The following is a 20,633-nucleotide window of genomic DNA, read 5'->3' as shown; positions in this document are numbered from 1 at the left end:
AACAAGCTCCAATAAGTATTAGATGTAATGCTAGCACTGTTGATATGAGTATGAATAAGACACGGGCCAATCATTGTGGTACAGTGTAAAGGGTACAGACTTCAAAGTCAGAAAACATTTGTTTCAAATTGAGGGTTACTTTTTCTTGTAACCTAGTTGTTTACCTTATCTGATGTTGAATTTTCTAGTCTGTAAAACACAGAAAATAATTAAGATAATATCACTGTACTAATGGTCCAGGTGCCCAAGATACTAAGAGAGATACATAGAAGAACTTGAACCTGTGCCATAGACCCAAGCACACTTGAGAGTCTAATTGATACAATATACACGGGCCTGAAAGACAACCCCTCTGCCATCTAATGTCATTTGTTTCTGTGATGCTGTTTCAATGATGCTACTCATTCATGTAACTCCTTCACCCTCCCACACATTTCTCCTTATACGTACATATATTTCAGTCACTATGCCAGTCCTTCTAGGGTTTCAGAACAGAATGTCTTAAACACCACTCAGTATGCATATAAACATCTCTTCTCATTCTTGTCACCATGGTTCTGCTCCTTTTGCATAGTGATTTCCACACCATCAGACAATAAAGGCAGTCATTCTAGCAAAAGCCTTGGCACTTGCTAACCTCTTGATCTAAGGTGGAAAGTGTACAGCTGAAACGAAGCAGGGTGAGTCATGATATGTTTTAGAGTTGGGATTTCAGGACCTGCTGACAGACTGGCTCTAAGGGGTGAAGAAAAGAGTACAATTAAAGAAGACTTGTGGGTTCTGTGGATTGTGGAGTCTTTTACTAAAATAGAAAAACTAGGAGATAAATAGACCTGGATGAGAGGGTGGAATTATGAGTTATAATTTACACAGAGCGAATTTGACATGCCTAATATATACCAAACTGAGAAAAGGTATGTGGGAAAAAAGATTTACAGAATAAGCAAATAGGCTTTAAAATGTAACCTCAAGAAAATTCATTAGAGTGAAGAATTTCAATATTATTATCAATCAAATTCTCACTCCTAAATTTAAAAAAAAGGTTTTAGACCTAAAGCTATACAGCTTATAGGAATACAATATAATGCCATTCTTTTTCATCTGTCATTTCTCAGATTTGTTTTACAAAAAATGCTATTTTCCAATTAGTCATCACTGCTTTACTCATTCAACCAATATTTATAGTTCACCTGCTTGGCCAGGAGCTAAGAATATTGAACAAGACAGACTTCCTGCCTTCACAGAATGTATGTTCTAGTAGAGGACTCAGACAGAAAGAGGTAAACATAAATGAATAAAAGAACGTGAAGAAAAAAATGAGGATGTGACAAATAATATGCGAGGGGGAATTCTTTACTGAGGATTTTAAAGGAGACCAATGTGACTTGACTGTATTGAATACTGCACGTGGATGTATATGAGGTCAAAGAGATTGACTAGAAAAAGAAATACGTAGACTCACGCAGGTAATTTAAGTAGTTTGGACTTAATTCTAAAAGTAATGAATAGTCATGCAAGAACTTTAGCAAGAGAGCAGTAATGCTCCACGTGGGTTTAAGATCTCTTTTGTCGGTATGTAAAGAAGGCACTGGAAGGAGTAAGGAGAGGAAGTGGGAAAGTAGTTACTTTCAAGATATACTTAGCATGTGACAAAGTATATATGTTTTATAATGCTATAGAGTTACAGAGTTGGCACCTACTAATACTAATAAAATTAATTACTTATAATTTTTGTATTTTTATAGTATGTATCACTTTCCTTAAAACATGCACAATGGTTTTTGTAGGGAAAAGTAATTAGGAATACTTTTTCATTTAAAAAAATTCTCTCTTTTAGATACACTTCTTCCTTAGATTGATAAAATTATGACACAAATATCTTTTTCTATGCCTTCATTTTCAGCCTATGTCTCCCTTAAAGCTGAATGGAGACTCTTATAAATAGCATATAGTTGGGTCTGTTTTCAGTTTTTAATCCACTCAGCCACTCTGGTCTTTGATTGGAGAATTTAGTCCATTTACACTTAATTATTGATAGTTATGGATATACTATTGCTATTTTGCTAATTGTTTTCTGAGGAGGTAAATCTACGAGGTAACTGATGTGTTAATTAAATTGACTGTGTATCACATTGTATACTTTAAACATATTCCAATTTTATTTGTCATATATCTCAATAAAGCTTAAACAACAGAATACAAATAACGGGTGTATCTCACCTAATTTTTTCTTGTTTATTTAGGTTTTTGCTCATATTACAAAATATTCTTAACCTTATTTATCAAGAAAGCAATAGTTGTGATCTTAGGTGAATTATCTTATTTCTTTTCACTGTCTTTGAAAAATCTTGTACTTGGCAAAGTTCTTTGTTGTTTGCTTAAAAACCAATCAATACCAAGAAATTCATTAACACTTTGTACTAAAGATATATATATATATATATTTCTAATTATTGTGTTACCCTGAAAATAACACTATTAGAAACTCAGTCCTAAAATTTAATGCAACTGAATTTAACTGTAAGTTCATTATTATCAATGCTTGTTTTGGACATGGATACTCCATTCAGAGTTAACAATGAATACTTTCCAGTCTGTACACACTGATGAGGGTAATCAATTGCTCCACTAGAAAGGACATATAGTCAAGGCACTGTTATTCCCAAGTACCACTCTTCCTGACATTTTTAAGAGTATCATTTATTAACAAAAATAAACAATTATATAAAGAGTATACAGATTTCCTTGAGTCTGACCATATGCCCTAGTTTAATGATGAAAATAAGTATTCTAAACAAATGGAGGGGGCATAATTGGTAGAGTTTATATCAGGGAAGCTGCAAGGACAAGAGTCCTAAAATCTGTGCCTGTAGGGGATGATTTTCTAATATTTTCTTAGTTGACTGACCATTAGATTGACACACTTTTAAATATATACAATAATATAGCAAGAGATATTTTGGGGGATTTCTTTTACGTTGCATTACAATAATCATAAAACTTACTTAGAGTTGTCTAAGATATCAAAAGCACGGAATGATTAGGCAGTAGAACAAAGAATTGCTCACGATGGGAATAAGTGTTAAAGTAAATGTGTCAAGCCAGTGAGAAAGTTTAGTGATTAAAACTTACAGGCTTTTGAGCCAGACTGCCTGTGTTTGGATCTCTGCTAGTAAGTTGATTCTGGACAACTTAATATCTCCATATATCATTTTACTAAATCTATAAAACAGGGATAATAACTGTACCAATTTCATAAGGTTGTTGAGAGGGCTTTAGAAATGTTAATATATGTTTGAAAAAATAAGAACTGTGTCTAGTAAGTGGTATATATGTTTCAAGTACTCCTATTATTAATCAGAAGGTTCCTTCATGCCATCCACTTAAGAAGCTCTCTATATTTCTTTAATCTGAATGTTCTCAGGGAGTGTCTTTGTGATGAATTCTGCTAATTTTGTTGTCTGCATGAGTTTTGCTGATGAGAGAGATAATTTATTCCAGTATGCTACCAGTGTGTTGGATAATTATAGTGATGGTGTGTATCATAATTATTCTTGACTTTAATGAAATTTCTTCTAACATTTCATCATTAAGTATTTTGTTTATAGCAATTTCTGGTAGATATTTTTCAGCAAGTTGAGAAAATATCTTTCCTTTTATAGGAAATTAAGAGCTCTTTCCTTGTTTATTCAGAAATGAATACTCAATTTTAACAATATCTTATTACTAGGTCCATTTTTAAGTCCCTTAAAAGAGGATGACATTCTGTTTATATATGGTTGATTTACATATTTTAGAGACTATTTAGCTCTAAATAGATTCACTTAATACTTTTCCCCACTTCTACCATAGAAATTCAGACCTATTAGTTTATACTCCTCTGAATGTCAGTATCTATTTTTCATCTTGCTAGAGTGGGTCTAACATATCGTTTGTTTGTGTAGCAGGACCAACACTAGCCAGGAAGATGAAAGGCAATCTGTATATATATACACTGATATAATTTGTATATATAAATAGCCATTCATAATTTTAACCCAATCTAAATTTTTAAAATTATCAATTGTTTAATAGATCTGTCCCACTTTGTTGAAAGTCAAAATTGAACTCTGTTCTTCTCCACAACCTCACACATTCCAGTGTCCACTGCAGAAAATCAGGAAGCTTGGTGATTTAACTCCAAAATTTATCTGAATCCAATCACTTATTCCCTCCTGCACTGCCCCTTTCCTACTCCAATCTGCTATCTCATCTCTGATCCCTCACTGCTCCCACATTTCCACCTGAACTACTGCAATGGACTCACAATGACCTCTTTTATCCCCTTTCGATCCAGTCTACACAGCAATACAAGTCATCAATTTGAAATATGAATCAGCTGATGTCTCTAGTCTGCTTAAACTTTTCTTATGGCTTATAAAGCCCTGCACAACCTGGTCTCTACATAAATTTTCAACTTCATCTCTTGCCTCTTTCATTCATTTTCATCATCATTCTCCTTTACAGCAAATCATAGTCCTGGCTGTATACATGTCACCATTTTGAATTGATTTTGTTATATTTTATTTTCTATTCCCTGCTTTCATAACCCATTCTTACTCTTTTTGGCACTAATCTAACACACACCCCCTATATATTACACTTTGTGCTGATTTTACATTTTTTTTACTTGGCATTAAATTTTTGAGATCTGCTCATTTTTATATTTAATTATTGAGTTTGTTACTTTTTTAACTGTATAATTTTTTTATCATTTGCATATAGTAAATTTTCTGGTGAAATATGCTTCTAGATCATGCCCTATCCTTTCCTGAATCAGGTCCTTTATAGTTGCCTTTTTTCTTTCTGGAAGCTAGCCTGTTCCCAGAGACTAATCTGGTTAAGAGAATTATATTCAAGGCACTGATCTCTATCATTAATTCCAATCAGATAAGCTGACAGAGGATAATCCTAAAACTGTTAAAAGTATAACCCTAATGAAAATACTTGGTGAACCATACTAAGATTTCACATTAGATATTATTTAAGGGCAGTAGTGTTGCATTTTTAATAGTTTCTATTTTGCATAGTTATTTGTATATTCCAAGGCTAGGAAATCAAAACCAAGAAATTCATCTTCACCAAGTTTTGCCTACAGAAATTTTAACGTGGGTAGGTTATTCTCTTTTTGCATTTTCTCAAATTTGCTAAGGTTTCTGACGTGCCAGAAAGTGACTTTCCCTACTGTGAATGCTTCAAGCCACAGAGGAGACACTATACCAGTTTCCCAGGAAGGCATTTGTCCCACAAAGGATTTACAATAATGTTGCACAATAGTTTGCTTTCCAAATAAGGGTTATTTTCATATATAATCCTCAAAATATAATCTTTATTGTGCAATGGATTTGTATAATTATAACCTTGCAAAAAAGAGAACGTTCTTTTTGAATGCATGCAAATAACTATACTGCCATGAAAAGCAAAGTTACTTCCTAGACGTATTTCTGTGGGGTCAGTGATAACAAGATGTCAATCTAGCAGTGTTTCACTTCAGTTTATGTAAGCATAGTGTATTAAAATTAGAAGTAGATTAGAAAGAATGTAAAAGATTGCCGCCTATGCTATCAGAATACAGACGTTAGCACAATAACGGCAGTATTTCAAAACAGATAACCAAAATTATATTCTCTCATTATTATTATTATAATCTATGTTATTTTTATTTATTTATTTATTTTTGGTAAGAACTTGGATTCAGTCAGCTCTCATTATGTTTTCTATTTAGGATGAAAAAGGAATCATGGAAATCCTCACTCTGTCCCTAGAAGAATTCTGACCACCATCTACTGGAATGGTGACGTCAGCTCAGACTGAACAGCCTGTATCCACGAGTCTGTTCCTTGCAGTATATGATTACAAGTGCTTTGTATGGTCCTTGACCCTAGTCTGAGATTACCCTTTCTCACCTGGGAGAAATAAATGCCATGTGTTAATGAAAAGACAGATGATTCTAGTCGATGTATTAGAGTAACTAACACTATCTGAAAGGAAAACGTAAAATTTCTGTATGGAGAGGAATGAACAGAAGGCGAGGGAACAGACTATAGAAAAAAATGTTTGAGAAATTTTGCCATGAGGGAGAGAAAGCAGATCTGATGGTAATACCAGGAGGGTGAGCAGTTAAGAAAGGGGTTTAGTTGTCGGGTTGCTTTTTATTCTTCCTTAGTTGCAGCAAATTTAATAACAAGTGGGAAAGAACTACTTGAAAGGCTTAAACTATAGGAGAGATAAGGGATATACTTTGGGGTAAGGTTTATGAAAGAGAGAGAGATACAAGTTTCTGAGCAAAGGGATTAGTCTTTGATAGGAAGAAAAACTCCACTACTTTATCAGGTGAAAAGGAAAATAGGTTTCTATATTTGGTATCAGAAAGTGAGAGCACTCCTGTCTGGACCATCTATTTTCGCTGTGCAGTGAGAAGTGAGGTCATTTTCTGTGAAAAATAGATGAGAAAGTTTAGAAATTTGAGGAGATTAGGGAAGGTTTGAAATGGTCTGTATATATACTTGGTGAGTGAACTGAAAAAACAGATACTAGAAAATCAGAGGCAAGCTGTGGGAACTCAAATGAGTTTTCAAATTATAAATTTTCAAATGCACATAGAATAGTCACACATGCTATTCATAGGTAGAACGTATGCTGTGAAAACTAAGTCTCAATATATTTAAACATATTAAAATCATTTAGAGTAAGGTCTTTGACCAAATGGAATTAAATAAGAAATAAATAACAAAACGTTTAAAAATAACCAAATACCTAAAAATTAAATATTATAACTTTAAATAACACATGAATAAAAGAGGAAATCACTCAGTAAATTAGAAATATTTTAATCAAATGAAAGTAGAAATACAACACAGCAAAATCCATGGAATGCAGTTCAGTAGTGTTTGCAGGGAAATTGGCCAATCCAATGCTTACGTTTGAAAAGAAGAAACCGCAGAAATTTATTATCTAAAATTATACCTTAGAAGTTAAGCAAACAAGAGAAAATTAAACTCAAAGTACAAAGTAGAGGATAAAAGGAATAGACGTTAAAGGAATATAAATCCATAAAGTGGAGAAGAAAAACACAGAAAGAATTAATGTACTCAAAAGCTGTTTCTACAGAAAGATTGATAAATATGATAAATAACTTGATGGAGGATTTAAAAAATAATATCGATATTCAGAGAGAAAAGAGGACATCACTAAACATCTTATAATCATTAAATCCTAGTAAGAGAAAATAATAAATAGCTTTAATGTAACAATTTCAACAACTTGGAGGAAATGGAAAAATTACCTTAAGTAGCCAAACTTTTTAAACTGGCACAAGAAGAAACAGAAATTCTGTATCACTATGTCTTCAAGAAATTAAATTTCTAATGCAAAACCTTCCCACAGAGAAAGTTATAGGCTGCAATGACTTCACTAGTAAATTATATAAAATATTTAAAGAAGACTTAATACCAAGCTTACATAAATGCATTAAAAATAGGCAACCGCACCTGCAAGAACCCTATTTCCAAATAAGGTCCCGTTCTGAGATTCTGTGAGTCAGGACTTCAACATATCTTTTGAGGAGGGCACAGTTCAACCCATGACAGGTATCTACACAGATACCATTATACAGAAGACAACTAAATATTAAGTTTCAGGCGTAAAATATAAAATTCCATCTTATTGAAAGAATGCAGAAACTACGTAGACAAAATCTAAGTAGAGCTGTAAAGTCACAGAGGCAAGCCAGCTGCTCTGGGAAGGCTCAGCTGATCTCTCCTGGGCACTCATGCATTTGTGATCAATTGATGCAGTGGCTGGAGCTGCATTATCTAGGACAGCCTCACTCTCAGGTGTGACACTTTGTCACTACCCAGCATGAGCATGCTAGCCTGGCTTCTTCCAATAGTAATGGGGTTCCAAGAAAAAGCAGGTCTTTTTTTTTTTTAAATTAAATTTAATTTTTTAATACAGCAGGTTCTCATTAGATATCTATTTTATACATATTAGCATATAAAAGTCAATCCCAATCTCCCAATTCATCCCACCCTGCCCCACTTTCCCCCCTTGGTGTCCATACATTTGTTCTCTACATCTGTGTCTCTATTTCTGCCTTAAAAACCAGGTGATCTGTACCATTTTTCTAGATTCCACATATATGCATTAATATATGAAACTTTTCTCCTTCTGACTTAATTTATTATGTATGACAGTCTCTAGGTCCATCCACATCTCTACAAATGACCCAATTTCATTCCTTTTTATGCTGAGTAATATTCCATTGTATATATGTACCACATCTTCTGTTGATGGGCATTTAGGCTGCTTCCATGACCTGGATAATGTAAACAGTGCTGCAATGAACATTGGGGTGCATGTGACATTTCGAATTATGGTTTTCTCTGGGTATATGGCCAGTAGTGGAATTGCTAGGGCACATGGCAATTCTATTTTTAGTTTTTTAAGGAACCTCCATACTGTTCCCCATAGTGGCTGTATCATTTTACATTCCCACCAACAGTGCACGAGGGTTCCCTTTTCTCCACACCCTCTCCAGCATTTGCTGCTTATAGATTTTCTGATGATGCCCATTCTAACTGGTGTGAGGTGATACCTCATTGTAGTTTTGATTGCATTTGTCTAATGATTAGTGATGTTGAGCATCCTTTCATATGTTTGTTGGCAATCTGTATATCTTCTTTGGAGAAATGTCTGTTTAGGTCTTTTGTCCATTTTTGGATTGGGTTGTTTGTTTTTTTGATATTGGGCTGCATGAGCTGCTTGTAAATTTTGGAGATTAATCTTCTGTCAACTGCTTCTTTTGCAAACATTTTCTCCCATTCTGAGGGTTGCTTTTCTTCTTGTTTATGGTTTCCTTTACTGTGCAAAAGCTTTTAAGTTTCATTAGGTCCCATTGGGTTATTTTTGTTTTTATTTCCATTCTCTAAGAGGTGGGTCAAAAAAGATCTTGCTGTGATTTATGTCAAAAGAGTGTTCTTCCTATGTTTTCCTCTAAGAGTTTTTTTAGTGTCCGGTGTTACATTTAGGTCTTTAATCCATTTTGAGTTTAGTTTTGTGTATGGTGTTAGGGAGTGTCCTAATTTCATTGTTTTACATGTAGCTGTCCAGTTTTCCCAGCACCACTTGTTGAAGAGACTGTCTTTTCTCCACTGTATATGCTTTCCCCCTTTGTCATAGAATAGTTGACCATAGGTGCGTGGGTTTATCTCTGGGCTTTCTATCCTGTTCCATTGACCTATATTTCTGTTTTTGCGCCAGTACTATATTGTCTTGATTACTATAGCTTTGTAGTATAGTCTGAAGTCAGGAAGTCTGATTCCTCCAGCTCCGTTGTGATTGGTCTGTTCATATTTTCTATTTCTTTCTGGTTCAGTCTTGGAAGGTTAAACATTTCTAAATATTTGTCCATTTTTTCCAGGTTGTCCATTTTATTGGCATAGAGTTGCTTGCAGTAGTCTCTTATGATGCCTTGTATTTCTGCGGTGTCCATTGTTAACTTCCTTTTCATTTCTAATTTTATTGATTTCTCTCCCTCTTTTTCTTGATGAGTCGGCTAAAGGTTTATGAATTTTGCTTATCTTCTTAAAGAACCAGCTTTTAGTTTTATTGATCTTTGCTATAGTTTTCTTTGTTTCTACTTCATTTATTTATGCTCTGATCTTTATGATTTATTTCCTTATACTAACTTTGGGTTTTGTTTTTTCTTCTTTCTCTAGTTCCTTTAGGTGTAAGGTTAGATTGTTTATTTGAGATTTTTCTTGTTTCTTGAGGTAGGATTGTATTGCTATAAAGTTCCCTCTTAGAACTGCTTTTGCTGTGTCCCATAGGTTTGGGATCATCGTGTTTTCATTGTCATTTGTCTCTAGGTATTTTTTAATTTCCACTTTGATTTCTTCAGTGATCTCTTGGTTATTTAGTTACACATTGTTTAGCCTCCATGTGTTTGTGTTTTCTATTTTATTTTCCTCTGTAATTGATTTCTAATCTCATAGTGTTGTGGTTGGAAAAAATGCTTCATATGGTTTCAATTTTCTTAAATTTACCAAGGCTTTATTTGTGGCCCAAGATGTGATCTATCCTGGAGAACGTTCTGTGTGCACTTGAGAAGAAAGTGTAATCTGCTGTTTTCTGAAGGAATGTTCTATAAATATCAATTAAATCTATCTGGTGGTCTATTGTGTCATTTAAAGCTTGTGTTTCCTTATTAATTTTCTGTCTGGATGATCTGTCCATTGGTGTAAGTGAGGTGTTAAAGTCCCCTACTATTATTGGGTTACTGTTGATTTCCTCTTTTATAACTGTTAGCAGTTGCCTTATGTATTGAGGTGCTCCTATGTTGGGTGCATATATATTTATAATTGTTATATCTTCTTCTTGGATTGATCCCTTGATCATTATGTAGTGTCCTTCTTTGTCTCTTGTAACATCCTTTATTTTAAAATCTATTTTATCTGATATGAGTATTGCTACTCCAGCTTTCTTTTGATTTCCATTTGCATGGAAAACCTTTTTCCATCCCCTAACTTACAGTCTGTACGTGTCTCTAGGTCTGAAGTGGGTCTCTTGTAGACTTCATGTATATGGGTCTTGTTTTTTTATCCATTCAGCGAGCCTGTGTCTTTTTGTTGGAGCATTTAATCCAGTCACATTTAAGGTAATTATTGATATGTATGTTCCTATGACCATTTTCTTTATTGTTTTGGGTTTGTTTTTGTAGGTCTTTTCCTTCTCTTGTGTTTCCTGCATAGAGAAGTTCCTTTAGCATTTGTTGTAAAGCTGGTTTGGTGGTGCTGAATTCTTAGCTTTTGCTTATCTGTAAAGGTTTTAATTTCTCCGTCGAATCTGAATGAGATCCTTGCTGGGTAGAGTAATCTTGGTTGTAGGTTTTTCCCTTTCATCACTTTAAATATGTCCTGCCACTCTCTTTGGCTTGCAGAGTTTCTGCTGAGAGATCAGCTGTTAACCTTATGGGAGTTCCCTTGTATGTTTTCATTTTTCCCTTGTTGCTTTTAATAATTTTTCTTTGTCTTTACTTTTTGTCAATTTGATTACTATGTGTCTCGGCATGTTTCTCCTTAGGTTTATCCTGCCTGGGACTCTCTGTGCTTCCTGGACTTGGGTGACTATTTCTTTTCTAATGTTAGGGAAGTTTTCACCTCTAATCTCTTCAAATATTGTCTCAGGTCCTTTCTCTCTCTTGTACTTCTGGGACCCCTATAATGCGAATGTTGGTGTGTTTAACGTTGTCCCAGATGTCTCTTAGGCTGTCTTCATTTCTTTTCATTCCTTTTTCTTTATTCTGTTCCATGGTAGTGATTTCCACCACTCTGTCTTCCAGGTCACTTATCCGTTCTTCTGCCTCAGTTATTGTGCCATTGATTCCTTCTAGTGTATTTTTCATTTCAGTTATTGTATTGTTCATCTCTGTTCGTTTGTTCTTTAATTCTTCCAGGTGTTTGTTCTTTACTTCTTCTAGGTCTTTTTAAATCATTTCTTGCATCTTCTTGATCTTTGCCTCCATTCTGTTTTTGAGGTCCTGGATCATCTCAACTATCATTATTCTGAATTCTTTTCTTGGGATGTTGCCTATCTCCGCTTCATTTAATTATTTTTCTTGGGTTTCATCTTGATCCTTTATCTGGTACATAGTCCTCTGCCTTTTCATTTTGTCTGTCTTTCTGTGAATTTGGTTTTTGTTCCACAGGCTGCAGGATTGTAGCTCTTCTTGCTTCTGCTGTCTGCCCTCTGGTGGATGAGGCTAGAAAACAAGTCTTAAAATGCAAGCACTTTTCAAGTCTCTGCTTGCATTACATTTGCTGTTATTCCATTGGCCAAAGCAAGTAACAGGATGGAGGACAGAATCAACCCAAAAAAGCAGATAAAGAGATGAAAACCAATTGGATCCTGCAGCTGACACACCCTAAATGAAACCCTGTGAATCACACTCAGTGCCATTCACCACCTAAAGATATGTGACTTGCTTCTACCTAACAGAATGTGGAAAGGGTGATAGAATGCCACTCCTTTCGTTAGTTTACATTATATGGCAGAGGCAATAGTATGTCACTGCCTTGATTATGTCATAAGAATCTGCTTTTTCCAACTGAAGAGAAATATTTTCATGCTGTTCTGCAAGAAAACACCTATGTCAAGGGCCACAGAGCAGGGAACTGTGGCGGACCTCCAGACCTGAGGCTGGATCCAGTAAGAAACCAGGACTTTCAGTCACACAACCACAAGGAAATGAATTCTTCCAACAATCTGAATGAGCTTGGAAGCATTCTCTTCCCTATGGAGACTCCAGATGAGAAAACAGCTGGCTGCTACCTTGATTGTCACCTGTGACCCTAAGCAAACCATGTTCAGACTTCTAATTCACGTAAATGATGAGACAACAAAAGTGTGTTGCTTTAAGTCACTAAATGCATGGTAAATTGCTACATAGCAATTGAAGGCTAATATAGGAACACTGTTGAAAAATATCTACCACAGTCAGTTAACAGTGAATCCTCTATATCCTGCACCTCTCTTCTTATCTAAATCTTTACCTTCTGTTTTCTTATCTGGCTCTTCATAAAAACCACCGTATCCCATGCAGCCTTTTCCAGTGAGAGCTGTTTCCTCTCCTTCACATTCATTAAGTTCCATATACATAACCCTGGATAAATCTAAAATTTACTACTCCATTCCTGCACGTGTAGCTGGAGAAAAACAAAAAATTGTGCTAACTGCAATCATAAGTTCTTTCATAATTTTCCATTTCCAGAATCCGTGCATACACAATCTACTTCAGAGAAACAATTAACCCACACAGTGCCTCTGTGTGATTCAGAATTTCCCGTAAGGAAAGATTTTTTTGGTATTAGGTATAAAAATTATATGTATTTTTAATGATACAATCACAATTACAGTAAACATAAAATCATTACATTTAAGTTACTTGAATTAATTAAATAAAAATAACACAAATTCAAAATTTTAATCATAAAATTTGGAAATTTGAAGTCATTGGGGTATATTAATTTTTTACAAAATACATTTATGGGTGTTAAATTATCTGTATGTTCTTAGGGGGAAAAGTTATAAAAGAAACTCAGGAACAGTAAACTAAAATGATTTTTATTTGCTTTTTTCCCAATACTATGCTATAATCAGTAGATATTATTTACAGTAACTTTTTCATGCCACAGTAGAGGGACATTTGCAAGAGCATCAAGGGCTGTGTGAGTATTTGATATCTCAGAGGTCTGGTCTTAAACCTTTTTGGTGGAAAACTCATTAGCAGTTGCTTAGCAACTGAGATATTTGGGTGTACTGAGAATTACTTGACATATTTCCAGTGGAAAATATTGCCATAGGGCGTAAAAAACTGAGATTTGGAATTTGTCTTGTAAATTTATAATATTCAACTGTAAGCATTTTATGGTGTAGATGGTGGTGATTTTTTTCCGTATCACTTAACTTCATTCATATGTCATATTTACCTTTTGTCTAAGTCTTACAGATCTACACTTTAATTGCACCTGATATTTTCCAGTCTGTCTCAAGTAGTATTTGTGAGATATAAAGGATTATGTATTCATATTTCATCATTACTTAACAATCACAGATCCTGAGACAAGAATTCTTAGAAATATATAACACTTAATATTTTATTTTTTAATGATTTTCTTCTTTGGGACTAAAATTTTCCCAATATTTCACAGTAGATCATCAGAAGTTGTGTTCTTTGATATTATCCTTAACAAATAATAAATATATAGCTATGAATTATAAATAATAATGGGGTTATAGTTTTGAAATCCAGGTAATTCCCTAATTTATGTGTACTCAGTGTACAATCTTAACAAAATTTACCACATGCCAAACACTGCTCTAAATTCTCTGCTCTAAATTCTTACCTTAGTTAGCATCCACTGTCATGGCTACACAGACATAGTTATCTATGCTACACAAATGGTTGAGCTGACACTTAGAAGGATTAGTAAATTGCCCAACATAAGAGAGCTACTATGCAGTAAGTTTGGCATTTGATCCAAAATCTATCCGACTCTAAAACCTATGCTCTTAACCTCTTCAAAAAAAAAAAAAAAAAGCCTTCTTAAAAATGAACTCCAATCCTAATATGGGTATATAATTCCTTTGACTCTACTTGAATATTTTCAGCAATGTCTGTCTTCTGATCAATACCAATTGTTAGAAAATACTTTCACATAAAGTATGCTTCCCAATAATTTCCTCCTGACTTTCCTCTTACTGTTCTTTGAAGCATCACAGAATGGCCATTCTGCCTTCCGCACATGTTAGCATTCCTAAGGCTTTGATTGTGCTTCACTTGTTTCCCTTTTATAAATCATTATTCTCACTTCAGATGATCATTTTCAACTATAATCCTTATAATCCTTGCCATCAAACTGTAGCTTGCCATTACTCCTATTTAAATGGAGTCCACCAGTCTCAAAGTAAATTGACCAACTCCTCCAACAACTTAGTAATAAAAGTATAATTAACAAAAACAACAAAAAGCTAAGGTGCACTGGTTGTCCTTTAGGACAGCAATTAAAACTGAATCAGCCTGCTTAGGACACTAGTACCATTTCTCAGCTGTGAAGATCAATGAGGCATTGAGTCCCCAGGGTCCCGCTGAGAACCTGGATTACAGTAGAGATGCATTAATTAACATTATATAGATGAGGACACATTAAGTACAAATAATTTTTGAAGAGAACTTTTATGAGAAGAGGGTGCATCGAATAAAATTCTTTCCTATACATCCACTGAGTCTGGGCTGGGGATATTAGCCTTAAAGAAGTACCCTTTTTTATTAAAATGAGGTGGGTATTTTCTTTCAGTTGGCTCAGGGAATTACCCCAGGCACAACCACCCTTCCTCCATTTCAACCATTCTATCTCCAGTATGCTGTATATGGTTCCTGTCCAATTGCCTCAGAATGGATTTTCATTATTCTCTTAACATTTTTTGTTTTCATAGATCTGGAAAATTCTCTTTCAGATCATAACTGATAAATACAAAAAAGCTTTAGAGTTACTCTTACTCAACACCTGCATTTATCCTGGGCAGCTAGCCAGTTAAGCCTAGCCTGGAAGACTGAGTCTAACGTGTTATAATTGCCATATGTGAATGTTCTGAATGCATCTTTCTACGCTGCCCATGGTTTTCTAGGATTCACAGCATTCCAGGAACTAGTGGAAGCTGAATCCTACTCCAACTTAAATAATGGACATTTTTATCATCAACTTATTCCTGGGATCATAGGGATCAGGGAAAGAGCCACTCCTACAAAGATATTTTAGTACTTTTGTAAGAACGTCAGAACTTTATAAATTTAGAAAGTTGCTTTCAGAGATAGTCTTATGCAGAATTGAGAAACTGCTGTCACCATAAATCCTGACGCCCCTGTAGGTATATCAACCATGTTTCACATATTCCTTCTACTCTCCATGGCTGCCCAAAAACCCCTGCAGAAGTTTTATATCTGACACATAGTTAATGCTTTAAATCCCAAATGCCCTCTTTAAAATTTGTTTCCTTATATTTTATTTCTTCATGACTCTGCTTTTTCCTGAAAATTTTAGCATTGTTTAAAGCTAATATATTGCTTTAACATAATGTGTAAAATAATTACTTTACTATGGTCAAATCACCTTAATTTAAATGATTAGAAATTAATGTTGAAATTGTAGGTCTCATGTGGGGACAGTGGGGTTGCCCCGCATGCCAGGGTCTGGAAGCATTCCTCATGCCAATCTCTACATCTGTTCAGCCTCTATTCTAGACATACTTGATCCGTGTTAGTGCTGTTATACCAAATGGTATTGATCACAGTGACCCCTTAATCTTCCATAATTACTATTCTCTACATATACAACCATACACTCACCTGCCCTCTTAAGATTAGCTTAATCATTCAACTGACACATTAAAATTTAAGTGTCTCTTCTTTATGCTTTTCTGCTTGCACACAAGAGTTTAAGAATTAAAGACTCTGCTGTCCAGTTACAACCATCCATGTGAGGAGCAGCGGTCAGATTTTATAACAATGTTCTTTGCCTCTAATTGCTCATTGTTCCACACATTAATCACCCTCTGCCCGAGGACATCTTTCATGAATTCCTTTGCGGCACTGTCTTTTCTTAGGTTTAGCTTCAGCTCATGGCCTTTTGTTTTTCAGTCCATTACAAATAATTTGTGGCTTACCATGTTCTTTGTCCTTCAAACTTTTATTTAACTCAAGATATTTTTAAATTTTATATTGGTTTGTGGTAAGGTCATTTTCTGATTTCCTTTGTAAAGTTCTTCTCTGTAGAGAAGGAATTAGCCTTCATGATTTTTTTTACTTTTACGATTCGTAATGTTTAGTAGCCTACAGAACGCCCCGATTAGGTGTTCTCTGATGCATTAAGCAGCGATGTGAACACGGACGAGACATTGCAGATGAAATAGGCTAAGCAATTCTAGTGTAAAAAGTGATGTACCTTCTATTATATTTTTGTTTTGTTTTGTTTCAGGAGGTTGGACGCCAGAGTTGTGGTAAAGACACACAAGCTCTAGGAGTGTACTTACATGGGGAAAAAAACCTGACTACATGTTTTGTAGTAATAAGAGATTTAGTTTTGTTGACTATGTAGTTCAGTATTCACTTTGCTCATATAACCAGAGCTGACTATAATTTTTAGAACTTCTTAATCTGTTAGATTTTGACAAAATGTATACAAACTCAAAGTCAGATGAGTTCAGAAAGTCACAGGGTCAAAATTCCTCCAATGAATGAATCGCTAAATGACCCAAATTCTGTCCTAAGGTTAAAACAAGAACCCAGATGCTGGGTTTTGACACGTAAATAATACACACACAAAACTAATGGCACACAATCACCACTTAAACAATTGTCACTTATTTTCTTCAACAAATGAAATGGCAACTGTAAGCAAGCCGACAAGGAGGGCGAGAGACCCAGGTGACCTGTTGAGGGATCAGCCTGCCTCACTCACACGCTCAGCCATCACTGACTCTCCGCTGGCCTGCTCCATGGCCTCCACGTACAGATGTCTTCATTCCAGTATGAACAAGAGGCTTGAAGCCCTAACTCAACCAGCAATGGTCTGCAAAAATCTCAGGACACTCCAGAAAAATGCAGTCAGTGCCTGATGTTTTCTAGCAGGTCAGGCCTTTTTACTAATTGGAGAAACCGGACATTTTTGTTGTGCTTCATATTTTATTGGTTCACAGTTGCAACAAGCATATTCTGGTGGGTCATACACACAGGTATGTATACATGTATGTATGCATATGTATATATTATACCCAGCTATAAAGTTTGATAGGTTTTCTAAGTGGTTTTCAGTTCATACCATTCCTTATTAACACATTCTAAAATTTTTCAGTACTGTCCAAACATATTTACAACTTTAGCTTATAGTGGTATTTGACTAACTCTGTTAGGCAATGTAGCCACATGCTTGAGGAAAAAAATAAATGTTTATAACTATACTCTAAGAAAACAAGTTTATAAGCAAAGGAGCATTTGTAGGGGGAAAACCTGTTTGCTACTTTCAAGTATAGCAAACACTGTTAAGATTTACCCCTATTAAAATGTAGCAAGAGGCATCCTTCACAAATTTTACTTCACACATCATATAAAGAGTCAATTGTAAAAAGATATATTAATCAAACATTTTAGAATTGACATTCTGAAGCTTGCTTCTGCTGTTACCTGGTGAATTTTTAAAATATCGTCATAAAAAATCTCTTTTGAGAATCTAAGGTCTGTTACTACCAATAAATGTCTTAATATAACACTTAGGAATTTTTTTTACCTGGTATAGAGAAAAAATTTGGATTAAAAAACATTTCTTTAAATGATCAGCATCCAAATGATCTGCATTTGAGGATGTCCATCTACTGGTGACTTAAAATGGGGAAGATAAGAAGAAAAGGCCACAAAGCTTTACGAAAGCGCTCTCAGTAAAATTGAATGGGAAGGAACATAGCAAATTTCACAGAAAAGCCTTCTGAGGTTAGGAAATATCTCATCTGAATTCCAACATTCTTCTCAATAGAATACTGAAACTATACTCTGCTTTCTCCTCTCTCATCTTAAAATTACCATCTAATGGTTTAGATGTTATTTTTCATGGTGAGTAGATATCACAGTTTTACATTTAAGGAAAGAAAAATCAAAAGAAATTGCAATTGCCTCACACACACAAAAATAAAATATAAATAAAGGAAAACTTTTTTGATGTGCAATAAGATGTGTTATTGGCAATGATCATAACTACAGTTTAGTTTTCAGCTGCCTAAAACCAGTATCAAAGTTTGGCTCATTATAAAATAAAGAGTAAGTCAGAAAATAATTAGGTACAGAATAAAAAATGGGAAAGTATATATTTCTGGAGTTCATGTTCATGAATTGAGAAGTATATTTCAAAAGAACCTCTACTACATAATAAGACTCTGTAACTGAATTTGAAGCTGAAGTAAAATAGAAACCCCTCTATGTTAATCCATAGCTTTAAAGATGACTAAGACGAGGCACAGCAAGTGCTAAGCCAAAATAGTATGAAAATCTCTAGTTAGACTAATTACTTGCCATATCTTCATGCCCTCTAAAAACTCACTTACTACAGAATTATAAAGTTTAGAAAATGTTTTGATCTAATAAAAAAAGTTTCTGATTATTTTTCTAATAGTGAAGATTGCCAGAGAGCAGAAGACACATTTCTCATTCCAAATAAACTTTAGCACTAAAAGTGGCTTTAAAAGGTTCCTATGGAAGTGACACACTTCACTTCTACTCACGTGCCACTAGCCTGAGTAGGTCACATGACAAAGCCCCCATGTGGAGAAAGCAGTACAGTCTTCCCAAGGGCAAGGCAACCTAGCACATTTTGTCTTATTCCTTCTTGACTTCTTCTTTCATTTAATTTGCTACATCTAACTTCCACTGGCTTTCGGATGATGTGAGTGTAAGTAATTTTTTGAGAACTTCTTAACTTAAAAATATCTTTATTCTATTCTGATATATCAACAGTGATTTGGGTATATAATGCAAAGGTGAAATAATTTTTCCTCAGAATATGAATTAATTGTTCCAATGCCCTTATGCTTCCACTGGTGTTGTCGAGTAGTACCAAGTTATCTAATCTATAATGATTCATGATGGCCTGTATTTTAATCTAGGAGCTTTTGAGATTGACTCTTTATCTCAGGTCTCTTGCAATTTGAAGATAACGTACTTTCTTATGGGTCTTTTATAAATCCTTGATTAGGGTCTTTTATAAATCCTTGTTTAGGGTATAAATCCTTGTTTATAAATCCTTGTTTAGGGTATGGGCTTGACCAGGTCATTACTAGTCGCTGGGGTCTTTTCTCCCAGGCTGGTGCTTTTCCATAAGGAGAAGACTCCAAGCTTCTTCTGCCAGAACTCTTGGAGCTAAGGCAGGCAATGGAAGTGGAGAGGCTCACCATTCAATGTGTTAACTTCAGCTTTCCATCCTGGAAGTGTTTTCAGTAGTTCTTCTCTACCGGGTCCTTTGCTGTGATTCCTGTCACTGAGTGTTGGGTCTCATGGCTTTTGTTTCTCTGCAAAATAGTCCTGCAGTCTTCAGTAGGGTTAGAGTAGCTATAGACACATGGCTCAGCACAGTTTACTCTGTGTGTGTGTAGAGAGAGATCTTAGTGACTTTATATGTATTTTATATTTTTATCAGTTTCTTATACAGACTTTCAACTAATCTTTTGGTTTCAGCCCCATCACATCCCACCTTTGAGGTAACATTACTATTTCTGGATCTCTCTGAAAACTGGTGATCTGAACCAGTTTCCCATGCCGCTTATATTTCCCATGCCTCTTATATTTCCCATGCCTCAATACATGCTTATTCCTACAATACTGTTCAGCTTTCTCCAGTGGGTTAAATAGTAATCACTTATCTTCTTTCCAATATTTTTTGGAGATTGCTGCACTTACTGTATTATTCTCTCTGTACTCTTTTCTTTATCCATTTTAAATAAAATATGTATTTGTGAATTGTGCAGTGTTGGGATCTGTTAGGATATTTTCCCAAGGAACAAATAATTATTTTAATATTTAATTATATTTAAATAATTTAATTATTTGTTGACTCTTCCATCTTTTCAACTGTGATCTTAAATGTCTTATTTCTTACATAATAAATTCCTCTTTATGGGTCTATTTATTTTTTTCTCCTTCTTGTTTCAGTATCACATTTTTAATATTATAGCTTATTAGCATATTATTATATCTGGTCAACCCTCTCTAATCAAACTTTATTCACTTCTAGAAAATTATTACATACCCATTGCAATTTGGTCTTCAAACGTCATAATGCTATGAAACTGGACACTCAAATTTGCTAAGTAAAACTTAATTATTAAACAAAATTGCCTATTTTCAGTACAGCATTAGATACCTTTTAAAATCTTTTCCTTCTGTCCCTGAGTCCTACTTTTCCTTGCCACCTGTTTGCCTAGTCTAGTCTCACTATGCCTTTTATCCCTCTTTATGTCAGTTACTGCAAGAATCCCAGGGATATCAGAGCATCCTT

General features: G+C 34.7%; 1 pseudogene; it reads right to left on the bottom strand.

Moving 5' to 3' along the window:
* LOC149747657 (importin subunit alpha-8-like) overlaps positions 1-20,633 on the bottom strand; it is a 44,876-nt pseudogene that overhangs the window by 10,391 nt on the left and 13,852 nt on the right.

This window comes from Delphinapterus leucas, chromosome 14, assembly GCF_059928025.1.
Source record: "Delphinapterus leucas isolate spDelLeu-1000000601 "Yukka" chromosome 14, BTC_Dleu_Yukka2, whole genome shotgun sequence".
Taxonomy (NCBI): domain Eukaryota; kingdom Metazoa; phylum Chordata; class Mammalia; order Artiodactyla; family Monodontidae; genus Delphinapterus; species Delphinapterus leucas.
The sequence above is the reverse complement of the archived record's forward strand: the minus strand, read 5'-3'. Positions and strand labels throughout refer to the sequence as shown.